At 43.6% G+C, this 18,161-nt stretch overlaps 1 non-coding gene across 1 annotated transcript; it reads right to left on the bottom strand.

Annotated features, from left to right (window-relative positions):
* Positions 1–15,257: 15,257 nt before the first annotated feature.
* TRNAI-AAU (transfer RNA isoleucine (anticodon AAU)) lies at positions 15,258–15,331 on the bottom strand. The gene has a single exon. It is a non-coding gene; the product is annotated as a tRNA-Ile (tRNA).
* Positions 15,332–18,161: the final 2,830 nt, after the last annotated feature.

Raw genomic sequence — 18,161 nt, 5'->3', positions numbered from 1 at the left:
TGTTTCAGCACCACTGGACAAGGGTCAGTTGTCATGCTCATCTGCGGCGTAAATTTGCATTGAAGTAGTCTAACTCCCCAAGTCCTATCTTTTGCTCAATTTGCCTTTGTGAGTTTTCTCTCAATCACTGTTGATTTCCTTTGATCTTTCTTTCTTCTTTCATTTCACCTTCGCCTTCTGTGTATCTTTCGGCCCTGTTAAGAGACACGCCCCCTTGTAGCCACTTCTATACTTCTGTCACCTAATTATTTTCCTATCCTTTCCCCTGTAACGTTGCTGATCCTAGCTATAGCATGACTATCCAGAATCTGTTCACCTGAGTTATGTTCCTCTTATCCCCACGCATCTAATAATCAGCTCTTGGTCTCCCTCCACCTCTCACGTGACATAGTCTGAGCCAGTGTCTCCATCTTGGAGAGACAATCTCTTGCACTTCTGTTGTTCTACTGGCGCTGCCGGCTTGAGCTTTGGTCAGAAGTGGCAAAAGAAGGACTAATGGAAAGTGAACGTGTACTGGAGCAACAGAGTGTATGGATTTACAAGCGTTTGATTACATGAGAAAAAAAGAGTTTACTTGAGAGAAAACACTTAACTTGGCCCGTACGGGGATCGAACCCACAACCTTGGCGTTATTAGCACCACACTCTAACCAACTGAGATAACCGGCCAGGAATGACAGAGTTATCCTTTTTCCATGACATGCAGATACACAGAAGAGTCGGTCTCACTATCGCAATTCCTTTATACTTTTCTCTTTCCGTCCCCTGTCTGGATTGCAATAACAAGAGCTGTTGAGTGCTGCACGCCAGCCTCAGCGCCTCTTCTTTCAGTCAATGTCACTGTGTGCTGTGATATCTTTGTAACATTGGTTGTTGCCGGAAGAAAAGGAAAGGATGGATAGGATTTGTATTCTTTTACAACAAAACCCAAAATGCATCGGCTTGCTTGCTCATTAAGTTTACAAGCCAGCTGCTTTTGAGATATTCTAATTATAGTGGTTATTCGGCGTTGGAGGTAAGAGAGTTGTTTTTAGGTCTGGCCGTTCCTTCTGCTTTAAATTACTCTAGCTCATGTCAACAAAGTAACAACAAAACATAGCCAACGGTTTGTTGCTCAAGCCTTCCCTACTGCACCTTCCCATGTCTCTCCTGCCGACCACAGTGCAGGAAATTTGAGTTCGCATTTGCGCAAAGAGACGTACAACACAAGAAGGCGCGCTTTCGTGCGCCGGGCACCACCCGGCCTGTGCATTCCTCACTGCCGTGAGATCAGTTTACTCAGCAGAGCATGACGCTACAATTGGTTAGTAAGGCCTGCCTGACCAGAATAGTATATTTGGGGTCATGTATTTGATTGCATTTGTAAAACAGTAACAGAACTTAACTGCAATGTTTAATTAGGTCTAGACATATTTAAACAGTTTCAATTTGATAGAAGAATTCTGGATAATTCAGAGGGGAGGCACCAATGTTTTTTTTTCCCTTTGGGTGGATGTGGCATTAAAGAGTTTGAAGACCACTGGTCTAAGTGGACACTAATACACCTGGATCCTCCTGAATTCCTCGCAACAGATGCCAGCAAACCTGGCTGGAGAGCTACTGCGTTGGACTGATCCTGTCGATTCAAGTGGTCTTTCCTAGAGAGTTGGAGGTCATGGAAGTAGATGGAGTTGATGGTAAGCTTCAGGGCTTTGAAGTTTTCCCATCATCATCTGTCTCAGAAAAATGTGCTAGTAAAGACAGAGAATAAGGTAGCGGTCTTTTACATTAACCAGCAGTGAAGCATGCATTCAAAATCCCTCAGTGCAATAGCAGAAGAATTGGGCTATTGGGCAGAGATCAACCTGTTGCATACGCAGGCAGTACACATCAAGGGCACCGACAATGTGATGGCAGACAGCTGGAGGTTTCCAAATTTGCTGGAGTTGACGTTATCCAGGTCGTTGTTTTGAGAGATATGCCGAGAGTTTGTGAAACCCTTTCTGGATCTCTTTTCAAACAAGGACAATGCTCATCTTTGTCGATTCTGATCCAGGTTTCCGGAACAAGGAGCCTAGGTAGTGGACGTATTGGTGATAAAGTGGCTGAGAAGTCTCCTTTATACATTCCCCCACTTTTTATTGATCCAGATGGTTCTCTTCAAGTCTCAGCAGGGGGAGGGAACTTGATTCTTGTTGACCCTGATTGGCCAGAGATGTCATGGTTTCCTCTTCTGAACCCCTGGCTCTTCTACCTCCTTGGGTACTGCTCAAGTGTGTCTCTTCTCAGAACGTCGTCCCTGACCTTCTTGCTCCAGCTCACTCTATCGCTTTGGAGGTTGAGAAGTCTGGACTGCTAGCAAAGGGTCTTTCCTCTTCCTTAGTGGAGTTAATTCAGCATTCCAGCAGGCCTTCTACTTCGAAGTCTTACTCAAAGAACTGGAAGTCCTTTCAGACGTGATGTTCTGCTCATGATTTTTTGGCACCGACCTGTAGTTTGTCTGCTATTTTGCATTTTCTTCTGAATGGGTTTCACTTGAATCTCTTTCCACTCTGAAAGCTCATTGGTTTGCGATAAAGGCTTTTAGGGACTTTTCTGAACTTTCATTGATGTTACACTCTTTGGTGTCTAGACTGTTATGATCTTTTGTCAATGGTAAGAACAATGAAAAATCCCTTTTCTCCAACTCAGAATCTTCCTACTATTTTATAGGCTTTGCAATTTTATCTCTTTGAGGATCTGGATACTGTACAATTAAAGATTGTCTCCTATAAAGTTATTTTCTTATTTGCTATCGCCTTGCTGAGAACAATTGGGGAGCTGGGAGCCTTAAAATGCTCTCCTCTCTTCATTTGATACTTTGGAAGATGGGGTAACTTTAAGGCCTAGCCCTACCTTTGCTTTAAAGGTTAAGTCTATTTTTGATAGATCTTAGGAAATAATTCTTCCTTCTTTCATTCCCTCTCCTTCCTCTCCGGAGGAACATTTGTTGAATACACTTGATGTTTAAAGAGCTCTTTTCATTTATGTCACCAGGCCTCTGCAGTTCAGGAAAACCGACTCCTTGTTTGTGACTTTTGGACAGCCTGGAAAAGACAAGAAGGTGACTTTTATGACTCTGAGTAGGTGGATTAAGTTGTCAATTTTTCTGGCTTTGCAAGGCTTTTTAGAAAATCTTCCAGGTCAGGGTTGGTCTACGAGAGGAATGGCCACCTCCTGGGTTGAATTCCAGTGAGTAACAATCTAGTAAATTCCTAGGGTGCTTACTTGGGCCTCAGGGCATACATTTGTCAAGCATTATTGCTTAATAAATTTTCTGTTTTGCATTTGAGTACCAATGTTTTGAACTCTGCATTACCCTAAGTCCATCTTGTCCTTGTCACAAACATTACATCCTGCCCACCTTCCCATCAGTCCTTTGGCAAGGGCTTGGCACCCAGGTTGGGTGCATGGCGCTAGCATTTGAGAATCCTCCTGTTCTTTCTTCCTCTTGGAGGGTGACATCACTTTACTTTGTAATGACTGTCACAAGGACGCAATGGACTAAGGCTAATGAAGATTACCAATAAGTAACCAACGCATCACCACTCTTTCTGAATGTGCGTGGCTCATTCTGCAGGACTTGTTCTTTGTATGATTCCTGGATTTTCAGAAGCTCTTTGATGGCAGCACCCCCACACTGAAAATTGTTTCAGCACCACTGGACAAGGGTCAGTTGTCATGCTCATCTGCGGCGTAAATTTGCATTGAAGTAGTCTAACTCCCCAGGTCCTATCTTTTGCTCAATTTGCCTTTGTGAGTTTTCTCTCAATCACTGTTGATTTCCTTTGATCTTTCTTTCTTCTTTCACTTCACCTTCGCCTTCAGTGTATCTTTCGGCCCTGTTAAGAGACACGCCCCCTTGTAGCCACTTCTATACTTCTGTCACCTAATTATTTTCCTATCCTTTCCCCTGTAACGTTGCTGATCCTAGCTATAGCATGACTATCCAGAATCTGTTCACCTGAGTTATGTTCCTCTTATCCCCACGCATCTAATAATCAGCTCTTGGTCTCCCTCCACCTCTCACGTGACATAGTCTGAGCCAGTGTCTCCATCTTGGAGAGACAATCTCTTGCACTTCTGTTGTTCTACTGGCGCTGCCGGCTTGAGCTTTGGTCAGAAGTGGCAAAAGAAGGACTAATGGAAAGTGAACGTGTACTGGAGCAACAGAGTGTATGGATTTACAAGCGTTTGATTAAATGAGAAAAAAAGAGTTTACTTGAGAGAAAAAACTTAACTTGGCTTGTACAGGTATCAAACCCGCGACCTTGGCGTTATTAGCACCACGCTCTAACCAACTGAGCTGACCGGCCATGATTGAGAGAGTTATCCTTTTTCCATGACATGCAGATACACAGAAGAGTCGGTCTCACTATCGCAATTCCTTTATACTTTTCTCCTTCCGTCCCCTGTCTGGATTGCAATAACAAGAGCTGTTGAGTGCTGCACGCCAGCCTCAGTGCCTCTTCTTTCAGTCAATGTCACTGTGTGCTGTGATATCTTTGTAACATTGGTTGTTGCCGGAAGAAAAGGAAAGGATGGATAGGATTTGTATTCTTTTACAACAAAACCCAAAATGCATCGGCTTGCTTGCTCATTAAGTTTACAAGGCCAGCTGCTTTTGAGATATTCTAATTATAGTGGTTATTCGGCGTTGGAGGTAAGAGAGTTGTTTTTAGGTCTGGCCGTTCCTTCTGCTTTAATTTACTCCAGCTCATGTCAACAAAGTAACAACAAAACATAGCCAACGGTTTGTTGCTCAAGCCTTCCCTACTGCACCTTCCCATGTCTCTCCTGCCGACCACAGTGCAGGAAATTTGAGTTTGCATTTGCGCAAAGAGACGTACAACACAAGAAGGCGCGCTTTCGTGCGCCGGGCACCACCCGGCCTGTGCATTCCTCACTGCTGTGAGATCAGTTTACTCAGCAGAGCATGACGCTGCAATTGGTTAGTAAGGCCTGCCTGACCAGAATAGTATATTTGGGGTCATGTATTTGATTGCATTTTTAAAACAGTAACAGAACTTAACTGCAATGTTTAAATAGGTCTAGACATATTTAAACAGTGTCAATTTGATAGAAGAATTCTGGAAAATTCAGAGGGGAGGCACCAATGTTTTTTTTTCCCTTTGGGTGGATGTGGCATTAAAGAGTTTGAAGACCACTGGTCTAAGTGGACACTAATACACCTGGATCCTCCTGAATTCCTCGCAACAGATGCCAGCAAACCTGGCTGGAGAGCTACTGTGTTGGACTGATCCTGTCGATTCAAGTGGTCTTTCCTAGAGAGTCGGAGGTCATGGAAGTAGATGGAGTTGATGGTAAGCTTCAGGGTTTTGAAGTTTTCCCATCATCATCTGTCTCAGAAAAATGTGCAAGAAAAGACAGAGAATAAGGTAGCGATCTTTTACATTAACCAACAGTGAAGCATGCATTCAAAATCCCTCAATGCAATAGAAGAACAATTGGGCTATTGGGCAGAGATCAACCTGTTGCATACGTCGGCAGTACCCATCAAGGGCACCGACAATGTGATGGCAGACAGCTGGAGGTTTCCAAATTTGCTGGAGTTGACGTTATCCAGGTCGTTGTTTTGAGAGATATGCCGAGAGTTTGTGAAACCCTTTCTGGATCTCTTTTCAAACAAGGACAATGCTCATCTTTGTCGATTCTGATCCAGGTTTCCGGAACAAGGAGCCTAGGTAGTGGACGTATTGGTGATAAAGTGGCTGAGAAGTCTCCTTTATACATTCCCCCCCTTTTTGCTGATCCAGATGGTTCTCTTCAAGTCTCAGCAGGGGGAGGGAACTTGATTCTTGTTGACCCTGATTGGCCGGAGATGTCATGGTTTCCTCTTCTGAACCCCTGGCTCTTCTCCCTCCTTGGGTACTGCTCAAGTGTGTCTCTTCTCAGAACGTCGTCCCTGACCTTCTTGCTCCAACTCACTCTATCGCTTTGGAGGTTGAGAAGTCTGGACTGCTAGCAAAGGGTCTTTCCTCTTCCTTAGTGGAGTTAATTCAGCACTCCAGCAGGCCTTCTACTTCGAAGTCTTACTCAAAGAACTGGAAGTCCTTTCAGACGTGATGTTCTGCTCATGATCTTTTGGCACCTACCTGTAGTTTGTCTGCTATTTTGCATTTTCTTCTGAATGGGTTTCACTTGAATCTCTTTCCACTCTGAAAGCTCATTGGTTTGCGATAAAGGCTTTTAGGGACTTTTCTGAACTTTCATTGATGTTACACTCTTTGGTGTCTAGACTGTTATGATCTTTTGTCAATGGTAAGAACAATGAAAAATCCCTTTTCTCCAACTCAGAATCTTCCTACTCTTTTATAGGCTTTGCAATTTTATCTCTTTGAGGATCTGGATACTGTACAATTAAAGATTGTCTCCTATAAAGTTATTTTCTTATTTGCTATCGCCTTGCTGAGAACAATTGGGGAGCTGGGAGCCTTAAAATGCTCTCCTCTCTTCATTTGATACTTTGGAAGATGGGGTAACTTTAAGGCCTAGCCCTACCTTTGCTGCAAAGGTTAAGTCTATTTTTGATAGATCTTAGGAAATAATTCTTCCTTCTTTCATTCCCTCTCCTTCCTCTCCGGAGGAACATTTGTTGAATACACTTGATGTTTAAAGAGCTCTTTTCATTTATGTCACCAGGCCTCTGCAGTTCAGGAAAACCGACTCCTTGTTTGTGACTTTTGGACAGCCTGGAAAAGACAAGAAGGTGACTTTTATGACTCTGAGTAGGTGGATTAAGTTGCCAATTTTTCTGGCTTTGCAAGGCTTTTTAGAAAATCTTCCAGGTCAGGGTTGGTCTACGAGAGAAATGGCCACCTCCTGGGTTGAATTCCAGTGAGTAACAATCTAGTAAATTGCTAGGGTGGTTACTTGGGCCTCATGGCATACATTTGTCAAGCATTATTGATTAATAAATTTTCTGTTTTGCATTTGAGTACCAATGTTTTGAACTCTGCATTACCCTAAGTCCATCTTGTCCTTGTCACAAACATTACATCCTGCCCACCTTCCCATCAGTCCTTTGGCAAGGGCTTGGCACCCAGGTTGGGTGCATGGCGCTAGCATTTGAGAACCCTCCTGTTCTTTCTTCCTCTTGGAGGGTGACATCACTTTACTTTGTACTGACTGTCACAAGGACGCAATGGACTAAGGCTAATGAAGATTACCAATAAGTAACCAACGCATCACCACTCTTTCTGAATGTGCGTGGCTCATTCTGCAGGACTTGTTCTTTGTATGATTCCTGGATTTTCAGAAGCTCTTTGATGGCAGCACCCCCACACTGAAAATTGTTTCAGCACCACTGGACAAGGGTCAGTTGTCATGCTCATCTGCGGCGTAAATTTGCATTGAAGTAGTCTAACTCCCCAGGTCCTATCTTTTGCTCAATTTGCCTTTGTGAGTTTTCTCTCAATCACTGTTGATTTCCTTTGATCTTTCTTTCTTCTTTCACTTCACCTTCGCCTTCTGTGTATCTTTCGGCCCTGTTAAGAGACACGCCCCCTTGTAGCCACTTCTATACTTCTGTCACCTAATTATTTTCCTATCCTTTCCCCTGTAACGTTGCTGATCCTAGCTATAGCATGACTATCCAGAATCTGTTCACCTGAGTTATGTTCCTCTTATCCCCACGCATCTAATAATCAGCTCTTGGTCTCCCTCCACCTCTCACGTGACATAGTCTGAGCCAGTGTCTCCATCTTGGAGAGACAATCTCTTGCACTTCTGTTGTTCTACTGGCGCTGCCGGCTTGAGCTTTGGTCAGAAGTGGCAAAAGAAGGACTAATGGAAAGTGAACGTGTACTGGAGCAACAGAGTGTATGGATTTACAAGCGTTTGATTAAATGAGAAAAAAAGAGTTTACTTGAGAGAAAAGACTTAACTTGGCCCGTACGGGGATCGAACCAGCGACCTTGGCGCTATTAGCACCACGCTCTAACCAACTGAGCTAACCAGCCATGAATGACAGGGTTATCCTTTTTCCATGACATGCAGATACACAGAAGAGTCGGTCTCACTATCGCAATTCCTTCATACTTTTCTCCTTCCATCCCCTGTCTGGATTGCAATAACAAGAGCTGTTGAGTGCTGCACGCCAGCCTCAGCGCCTCTTCTTTCAGTCAATGTCACTGTGTGCTGTGATATCTTTGTAACATTGGTTGTTGCCGGAAGAAAAGGAAAGGATGGATAGGATTTGTATTCTTTTACAACAAAACCCAAAATGCATCGGCTTGCTTGCTCATTAAGTTTACAAGGCCAGCTGCTTTTGAGATATTCTAATTATAGTGGTTATTCGGCTTTGGAGGTAAGAGAGTTGTTTTTAGGTCTGGCCGTTCCTTCTGCTTTAAATTACTCTAGCTCATGTCAACAAAGTAACAACAAAACATAGCCAACGGTTTGTTGCTCAAGCCTTCCCTACTGCACCTTCCCTTGTCTCTCCTGCCGACAACAGTGCAGGAAATTTGAGTTTGCATTTGCGCAAAGAGACGTACAACACAAGAAGGCGCGCTTTCGTGCGCCGGGCACCACCCGGCCTGTGCGTTCCTCACTGCCGTGAGATCAGTTTACTCAGCAGAGCATGACGCTGCAATTGGTTAGTAAGGCCTGCCTGACCAGAATAGTATATTTGGGGTCATGTATTTGATTGCATTTTTAAAACAGTAACATAACTTAACTGCAATGTTTAAATAGGTCTAGACATATTTAAACAGTGTCAATTTGATAGAAGAATTCTGGAAAATTCAGAGGGGAGGCACCAATGTTTTTTTTTCCCTTTGGGTGGATGTGGCATTAAAGAGTTTGAAGACCACTGGTCTAAGTGGACACTAATACACCTGGATCCTCCTGAATTCCTCGCAACAGATGCCAGCAAACCTGGCTGGAGAGCTACTGTGTTGGACTGATCCTGTCGATTCAAGCGGTCTTTCCTAGAGAGTCGGAGGTCATGGAAGTAGATGGAGTTGATGGTAAGCTTCAGGGTTTTGAAGTTTTCCCATCATCATCTGTCTCAGAAAAATGTGCAAGAAAAGACAGAGAATAAGGTAGCGGTCTTTTACATTAACCAACAGTGAAGCATGCATTCAAAATCCCTCAATGCAATAGCAGAACAATTGGGCTATTGGGCAGAGATCAACCTGTTGCATACGTCGGCAGTACCCATCAAGGGCACCGACAATGTGATGGCAGACAGCTGGAGGTTTCCAAATTTGCTCGAGTTGACGTTATCCAGGTCGTTGTTTTGAGAGATATGCCGAGAGTTTGTGAAACCCTTTCTGGATCTCTTTTCAAACAAGGACAATGCTCATCTTTGTCGATTCTGATCCAGGTTTCCGGAACAAGGAGCCTAGGTAGTGGACGTATTGGTGATAAAGTGGCTGAGAAGTCTCCTTTATACATTCCCCCCCTTTTTGCTGATCCAGATGGTTCTCTTCAAGTCTCAGCAGGGGGAGGGAACTTGATTCTTGTTGACCCTGATTGGCCAGAGATGTCATGGTTTCCTCTTCTGAACCCCTGGCTCTTCTCCCTCCTTGGTTACTGCTCAAGTGTGTCTCTTCTCAGAACGTCGTCCCTGACCTTCTTGCTCCAACTCACTCTATCGCTTTGGAGGTTGAGAAGTCTGGACTGCTAGCAAAGGGTCTTTCCTCTTCCTTAGTGGAGTTAATTCAGCACTCCAGCAGGCCTTCTACTTCGAAGTCTTACTCAAAGAACTGGAAGTCCTTTCAGACGTGATGTTCTGCTCATGATCTTTTGGCACCTACCTGTAGTTTGTCTGCTATTTTGCATTTTCTTCTGAATGGGTTTCACTTGAATCTCTTTCCACTCTGAAAGCTCATTGGTTTGCGATAAAGGCTTTTAGGGACTTTTCTGAACTTTCATTGATGTTACACTCTTTGGTGTCTAGACTGTTATGATCTTTTGTCAATGGTAAGAACAATGAAAAATCCCTTTTCTCCAACTCAGAATCTTCCTACTCTTTTATAGGCTTTGCAATTTTATCTCTTTGAGGATCTGGATACTGTACAATTAAAGATTGTCTCCTATAAAGTTATTTTCCTATTTGCTATCACCTTGCTGAGAACAATTGGGGAGCTGGGAGCCTTAAAATGCTGTCCTCTCTTCATTTGATACATTGGAAGATGGGGTAACGTTAAGGCCTAGCCCTACCTTTGCTGCAAAGGTTAAGTCTATTTTTGATAGATCTTAGGAAATAATTCTTCCTTCTTTCATTCCCTCTCCTTCCTCTCCGGAGGAACATTTGTTGAATACACTTGATGTTTAAAGAGCTCTTTTCATTTATGTCACCAGGCCTCTGCAGTTCAGGAAAACCGACTCCTTGTTTGTGACTTTTGGACAGCCTGGAAAAGACAAGAAGGTGACTTTTATGACTCTGAGTAGGTGGATTAAGTTGTCAATTTTTCTGGCTTTGCAAGGCTTTTTAGAAAATCTTCCAGGTCAGGGATGGTCTACGAGAGGAATGGCCACCTCCTGGGTTGAATTCCAGTGAGTAACAATCTAGGAAATTCCTAGGGTGGTTACTTGGGCCTGAGGGCATACATTTGTCAAGCATTATCGCTTAATAAATTTTCTGTTTTGCATTTGAGTACCAATGTTTTGAACTCTGCATTACCCTAAGTTTATCTTGTCCTTGTCACAAACATTACATCCTGCCCACCTTCCCATCAGTCCTTTGGCAAGGGTTTGGCACCCAGGTTGGGTGCATGGCGCTAGCATTTAAGAATCCTCCTGTTCTTTCTTCCTCTTGGAGGGTGACATCACTTTACTTTGTAATGACTGTCACAAGGACGCAATGGACTAAGGCTAATGAAGATTACCAATAAGTAACCAACGCATCACCACTCTTTCTGAATGTGTGTGGCTCATTCTGCAGGACTTGTTCTTTGTATGATTCCTGGATTTTCAGAAGCCCTTTGATGTCAGCACCCCCACACTGAAAATTGTTTCAGCACCACTGGACAAGGGTCAGTAGTCATGCTCATCTGCGGCGTAAATTTGCATTGAAGTAGTCTAACTCCCCAGGTCCTGTCTTTTGCTCAATTTGCCTTTGTGAGTTTTCTCTCAATCACTGTTGATTTCCTTTGATCTTTCTTTCTTCTTTCACTTCACCTTCGCCTTCAGTGTATCTTTCGGCCCTGTTAAGAGACACGCCCCCTTGTAGCCACTTCTATACTTCTGTCACCTAATTATTTTCCTATCCTTTCCCCTGTAACGTTGCTGATCCTAGCTATAGCATGACTATCCAGAATCTGTTCACCTGAGTTATGTTCCTCTTATCCCCACGCATCTAATAATCAGCTCTTGGTCTCCCTCCACCTCTCACGTGACATAGTCTGAGCCAGTGTCTCCATCTTGGAGAGACAATCTCTTGCACTTCTGTTGTTCTACTGGCGCTGCCGGCTTGAGCTTTGGTCAGAAGTGGCAAAAGAAGGACTAATGGAAAGTGAACGTGTACTGGAGCAACAGAGTGTATGGATTTACAAGCGTTTGATTAAATGAGAAAAAAAGAGTTTACTTGAGAGAAAAAACTTTACTCTGCCCGTACGGGGATCGAACCCGCGACCTTGGTGTAATTAGCACCACGCTCTAACCAACTGAGCTAACCGGCCATGAATGACAGAGTTATCCTTTTTCCATGACATTCAGATACACAGAAGAGTCGGTCTCACTATCGCAATTCCTTCATACTTTTCTCCCTCCGTCCCCTGTCTGGATTGCAATAACAAGAGCTGTTGAGTGCTGCACGCCAGCCTCAGTGCCTCTTCTTTCAGTCAATGTCACTGTGTGCTGTGATATCTTTGTAACATTGGTTGTTGCCGGAAGAAAAGGAAAGGATGGATTGGATTTGTATTCTTTTACAACAAAACCCAAAATGCATCGGCTTGCTTGCTCATTAAGTTTACAAGGCCAGCTGCTTTTGAGATATTCTAATTATAGTGGTTATTCGGCGTTGGAGGTAAGAGAGTTGTTTTTAGGTCTGGCCGTTCCTTCTGCTTTAAATTACTCTAGCTCATGTCAACAAAGTAACAACAAAACATAGACAACGGTTTGTTGCTCAAGCCTTCCCTACTGCACCTTCCCATGTCTCTCCTGCCGACCACAGTGCAGGAAATTTGAGTTTGCATTTGCGCAAAGAGACGTACAACACAAGAAGGCGCGCTTTCGTGCGCCGGGCACCACCCGGCCTGTGCATTCCTCACTGCCGTGAGATCAGTTTACTCAGCAGAGCATGACGCTACAATTGGTTAGTGAGGCCTGCCTGACCAGAATAGTATATTTGGGGTCATGTATTTGATTGCATTTTTAAAACAGTAACAGAACTTAACTGCAATGTTTAAATAGGTCTAGACATATTTAAACAGTGTCAATTTGATAGAAGAATTCTGGAAAATTCAGAGGGGAGGCACCAATGTTTTTTTTTCCCTTTGGGTGGATGTGGCATTAAAGAGTTTGAAGACCACTGGTCTAAGTGGACACTAATACACCTGGATCCTCCTGAATTCCTCGCAACAGATGCCAGCAAACCTGGCTGGAGAGCTACTGCGTTGGACTGATCCTGTCGATTCAAGTGGTCTTTCCTAGAGAGTCGGAGGTCATGGAAGTAGATGGAGTTGATGGTAAGCTTCAGGGCTTTGAAGTTTTCCCATCATCATCTGTCTCAGAAAAATGTGCTAGTAAAGACAGAGAATAAGGTAGCGGTCTTTTACATTAAACAGCAGTGAAGCATGCATTCAAAATCCCTCAATGCAATAGCAGAACAATTGGGCTATTGGGCAGAGATCAACCTGTTGCATACGTTGGCAGTACACATCAAGGGCACCGACAATGTGATGGCAGACAGCTGGAGGTTTCCAAATTTGCTGGAGTTGACGTTATCCAGGTCGTTGTTTTGAGAGATATGCCGAGAGTTTGTGAAACCCTTTCTGGATCTCTTTTCAAACAAGGACAATGCTCATCTTTGTCGATTCTGATCCAGGTTTCCGGAACAAGGAGCCTAGGTAGTGGACGTATTGGTGATAAAGTGGCTGAGAAGTCTCCTTTATACATTCCCCCCCTTTTTATTGATCCAGATAGTTCTCTTCAAGTCTCAGCAGAGGGGAGGGAACTTGATTCTTGTTGGCCCTGATTGGCCAGAGATGTCATTGTTTCCTCTTCTGAACCCCTGGCTCATCTACCTCCTTGGGTACTGCTCAAGTGTGCCTCTTCTCAGAACGTCGTCCCTGAACTTCTTGCTCCAACTCACTCTATCGCTTTGGAGGTTGAGAAGTCTGGACTGCTAGCAAAGGGTCTTTCCTCTTCCTTAGTGGAGTTAATTCAGCATTCCAGCAGGCCTTCTACTTCGAAGTCTTACTCAAAGAACTGGAAGTCCTTTCAGACGTGAAGTTCTGCTCATGATCTTTTGGCACCTACCTGTAGTTTGTCTGCTATTTTGCATTTTCTTCTGAATGGGTTTCACTTGAATCTCTTTTCACTCTGAAAGCTCATTGGTTTGCGATAAAGGCTTTTAGGGACTTTTTGAACTTTCATCGATGTTACACTCTTTGGTGTCTAGACTGTTATGATCTTTTGTCAATGGTAAGAACAATGAAAAATCCCTTTTCTCCAACTCAGAATCTTCCTACTCTTTTATAGGCTTTGCAATTTTATCTCTTTGAGGATCTGGATACTGTACAATTAAAGATTGTCTCCTATAAAGTTATTTTCCTATTTGCTATTACCTTGCTGAGAACAATTGGGGAGCTGGGAGCCTTAAAATGCTGTCCTCTCTTCATTTGATACTTTGGAAGATGGGGTAACTTTAAGGCCTAGCCCTACCTTTGCTGCAAAGGTTAAGTCTATTTTTGATAGATCTTAGGAAATAATTCTTCCTTCTTTCATTCCCTCTCCTTCCTCTCCGGAGGAACATTTGTTGAATACACTTGATGTTTAAAGAGCTCTTTTCATTTATGTCACCAGGCCTCTGCAGTTCAGGAAAACTGACTCCTTGTTTGTGACTTTTGGACAGCCTGGAAAAGACAAGAAGGTGACTTTTATGACTCTGAGTAGGTGGATTAAGTTGTCAATTTTTCTGGCTTTGCAAGGCTTTTTAGAAAATCTTCCAGGTCAGGGATGGTCTACGAGAGGAATGGCCACCTCCTGGGTTGAATTCCAGTGAGTAACAATCTAGGAAATTCCTAGGGTGGTTACTTGGGCCTCAGGGCATACATTTGTCAAGCATTATCGCTTAAAAAAAATTCTGTTTTGCATTTGAGTACCAATGTTTTGAACTCTGCATAACCCTAAGTCCATCTTGTCCTTGTCACAAACATTACATCCTGCCCACCTTCCCATCAGTCCTTTGGCAAGGGCTTGGCACCCAGGTTGGGTGCATGGCGCTAGCATTTAAGAATCCTCCTGTTCTTTCTTCCTCTTGGAGGGTGACATCACTTTACTTTGTAATGACTGTCACAAGGACGCAATGGACTAAGGCTGATGAAGATTACCAATAAGTAACCAACTCATCACCACTCTTTCTGAATGTGCGTGGCTCATTCTGCAGGACTTGTTCTTTGTATGATTCCTGGATTTTCAGAAGCCCTTTGATGGCAGCACCCCCACACTGAAAATTGTTTCAGCACCACTGGACAAGGGTCAGTTGTCATGCTCATCTGCGGCGTAAATTTGCATTGAAGTAGTCTAACTCCCCAGGTCCTGTCTTTTGCTCAATTTGCCTTTGTGAGTTTTCTCTCAATCACTGTTGATTTCCTTTGATCTTTCTTTCTTCTTTCACTTCACCTTCGCCTTCAGTGTATCTTTCGGCCCTGTTAAGAGACACGCCCCCTTGTAGCCACTTCTATACTTCTGTCACCTAATTATTTTCCTATCCTTTCCCCTGTAACGTTGCTGATCCTAGCTATAGCATGACTATCCAGAATCTGTTCACCTGAGTTATGTTCCTCTTATCCCCACGCATCTAATAATCAGCTCTTGGTCTCCCTCCACCTCTCACGTGACATAGTCTGAGCCAGTGTCTACATCTTGGAGAGACAATCTCTTGCACTTCTGTTGTTCTACTGGCGCTGCCGGCTTGAGCTTTGGTCAGAAGTGACAAAAGAAGGACTAATGGAAAGTGAACGTGTACTGGAGCAACAGAGTGTATGGATTTACAAGCGTTTGATTAAATGAGAAAAATAGAGTTTACTTGAGAGAAAAAACTTAACTTGGCCGGTACGGGGATCGAACCCACGACCTTGGTGTTATTAGCACCACGCTCTAACCAACTGAGCTAACCGGCCATGAATGAGAGAATTATCCTTTTTCCATGACATGCAGATACACAGAGGAGTCGGTCTCACTATCGCAATTCCTTTATACTTTTCTCTTTCCGTCCCCTGTCTGGATTGCAATAACAAGAGCTGTTGAGTGCTGCACGCCAGCCTCAGCGCCTCTTCTTTCAGTCAATGTCACTGTGTGCTGTGATATCTTTGTAACATTAGTTGTTGCCGGAAGAAAAGGAAAGGATGGATAGGATTTGTATTCTTTTACAACAAAACCCAAAATGCATCGGCTTGCTTGCTCATTAAGTTTACAAGCCAGCTGCTTTTGAGATATTCTAATTATAGTGGTTATTCGGCGTTGGAGGTAAGAGAGTTGTTTTTAGGTCTGGCCGTTCCTTCTGCTTTAAATTACTCTAGCTCACGTCAACAAAGTAACAACAAAACATAGCCAACGGTTTGTTGCTCAAGCCTTCCCTACTGCACCTTCCCATGTCTCTCCTGCCAACCACAGTGCAGGAAATTTGAGTTTGCATTTGCGCAAAGAGACGTACAACACAAGAAGGCGCGCTTTCGTGCGCCGGGCACCACCCGGCCTGTGCATTCCTCACTGCCGTGAGATCAGTTTACTCAGCAGAGCATGACGCTACAATTGGTTAGTAAGGCCTGCCTGACCAGAATAGTATATTTGGGGTCATGTATTTGATTGCATTTTTAAAACAGTAACAGAACTTAACTGCAATGTTTAAATAGGTCTAGACATATTTAAACAGTGTCAATTTGATAGAAGAATTCTGGAAAATTCAGAGGGGAGGCACCAATGTATTTTTTTCCCTTTGGGTGGATGTGGCATTAAAGAGTTTGAAGACCACTGGTCTAAGTGGACACTAATACACCTGGATCCTCCTGAATTCCTCGCAACAGATGCCAGCAAACCTGGCTGGAGAGCTACTGCGTTGGACTGATCCTGTCGATTCAAGTGGTCTTTCCTAGAGAGTCGGAGGTCATGGAAGTAGATGGAGTTGATGGTAAGCTTCAGGGCTTTGAAGTTTTCCCATCATCATCTGTCTCAGAAAAATGTGCTAGTAAAGACAGAGAATAAGGTAGCGGTCTTTTACATTAAACAGCAGTGAAGCATGCATTCAAAATCCCTCAATGCAATAGCAGAACAATTGGGCTATTGGGCAGAGATCAACCTGTTGCATACGTCGGCAGTACACATCAAGGGTACCGACAATGTGATGGCAGACAGCTGGAGGTTTCCAAATTTGCTGGAGTTGACGTTATCCAGGTCGTTGTTTTGAGAGATATGCCGAGAGTTTGTGAAACCCTTTCTGGATCTCTTTTCAAACAAGGACAATGCTCATCTTTGTCGATTCTGATCCAGGTTTCCGGAACAAGGAGCCTAGGTAGTGGACGTATTGGTGATAAAGTGGCTGAGAAGTCTCCTTTATACATTCCCCCCCTTTTTATTGATCCAGATAGTTCTCTTCATGTCTCAGCAGAGGGGAGGGAACTTGATTCTTGTTGGCCCTGATTGGCCAGAGATGTCATGGTTTCCTCTTCTGAACCCCTGGCTCTTCTACCTCCTTGGGTACTGCTCAAGTGTGTCTCTTCTCAGAACGCCGTCCCTGACCTTCTTGCTCCAACTCACTCTATCGCTTTGGAGGTTGAGAAGTCTGGACTGCTAGCAAAGGGTCTTTCCTCTTCCTTAGTGGAGTTAATTCAGCATTCCAGCAGGCCTTCTACTTCGAAGTCTTACTCAAAGAACTGGAAGTCCTTTCAGACGTGAAGTTCTGCTCATGATCTTTTGGCACCTACCTGTAGTTTGTCTGCTATTTTTCATTTTCTTCTGAATGGGTTTCACTTGAATCTCTTTCCACTCTGAAAGCTCATTGGTTTGCGATAAAGGCTTTTAGGGACTTTTCTGAACTTTCATCGATGTTACACTCTTTGGTGTCTAGACTGTTATGATCTTTTGTCAATGGTAAGAACAATGAAAAATCCCTTTTCTCCAACTCAGAATCTTCCTACTCTTTTATAGGCTTTGCAATTTTATCTCTTTGAGGATCTGGATACTGTACAATTAAAGATTGTCTCCTATAAAGTTATTTTCCTATTTGCTATTACCTTGCTGAGAACAATTGGGGAGCTGGGAGCCTTAAAATGCTGTCCTCTCTTCATTTGATACTTTGGAAGATGGGGTAACTTTAAGGCCTAGCCCTACCTTTGCTGCAAAGGTTAAGTCTATTTTTGATAGATCTTAGGAAATAATTCTTCCTTCTTTCATTCCCTCTCCTTCCTCTCCGGAGGAACATTTGTTGAATACACTTGATGTTTAAAGAGCTCTTTTCATTTATGTCACCAGGCCTCTGCAGTTCAGGAAAACCGACTCCTTGTTTGTGACTTTTGGACAGCCTGGAAAAGACAAGAAGGTGACTTTTATGACTCTGAGTAGGTGGATTAAGTTGTCAATTTTTCTGGCTTTGCAAGGCTTTTTAGAAAATCTTCCAGATCAGGGATGGTCTACGAGAGGAATGGCCACCTCCTGGGTTGAATTCCAGTGAGTAACAATCTAGGAAATTCCTAGGGTGGTTACTTGGGCCTGAGGGCATACATTTGTCAAGCATTATCGCTTAATAAATTTTCTGTTTTGCATTTGAGTACCAATGTTTTGAACTCTGCATTACCCTAAGTCCATCTTGTCCTTGTCACAAACATTACATCCTGCCCACCTTCCCATCAGTCCTTTGGCAAGGGCTTGGCACCCAGGTTGGGTGCATGGCGCTAGCATTTAAGAATCCTCCTGTTCTTTCTTCCTCTTGGAGGGTGACATCACTTTACTTTGCAA

Source organism: Pleurodeles waltl, chromosome 12 (assembly GCF_031143425.1).
Source record: "Pleurodeles waltl isolate 20211129_DDA chromosome 12, aPleWal1.hap1.20221129, whole genome shotgun sequence".
NCBI lineage: Eukaryota > Metazoa > Chordata > Amphibia > Caudata > Salamandridae > Pleurodeles > Pleurodeles waltl.
The sequence above is the reverse complement of the archived record's forward strand: the minus strand, read 5'-3'. Positions and strand labels throughout refer to the sequence as shown.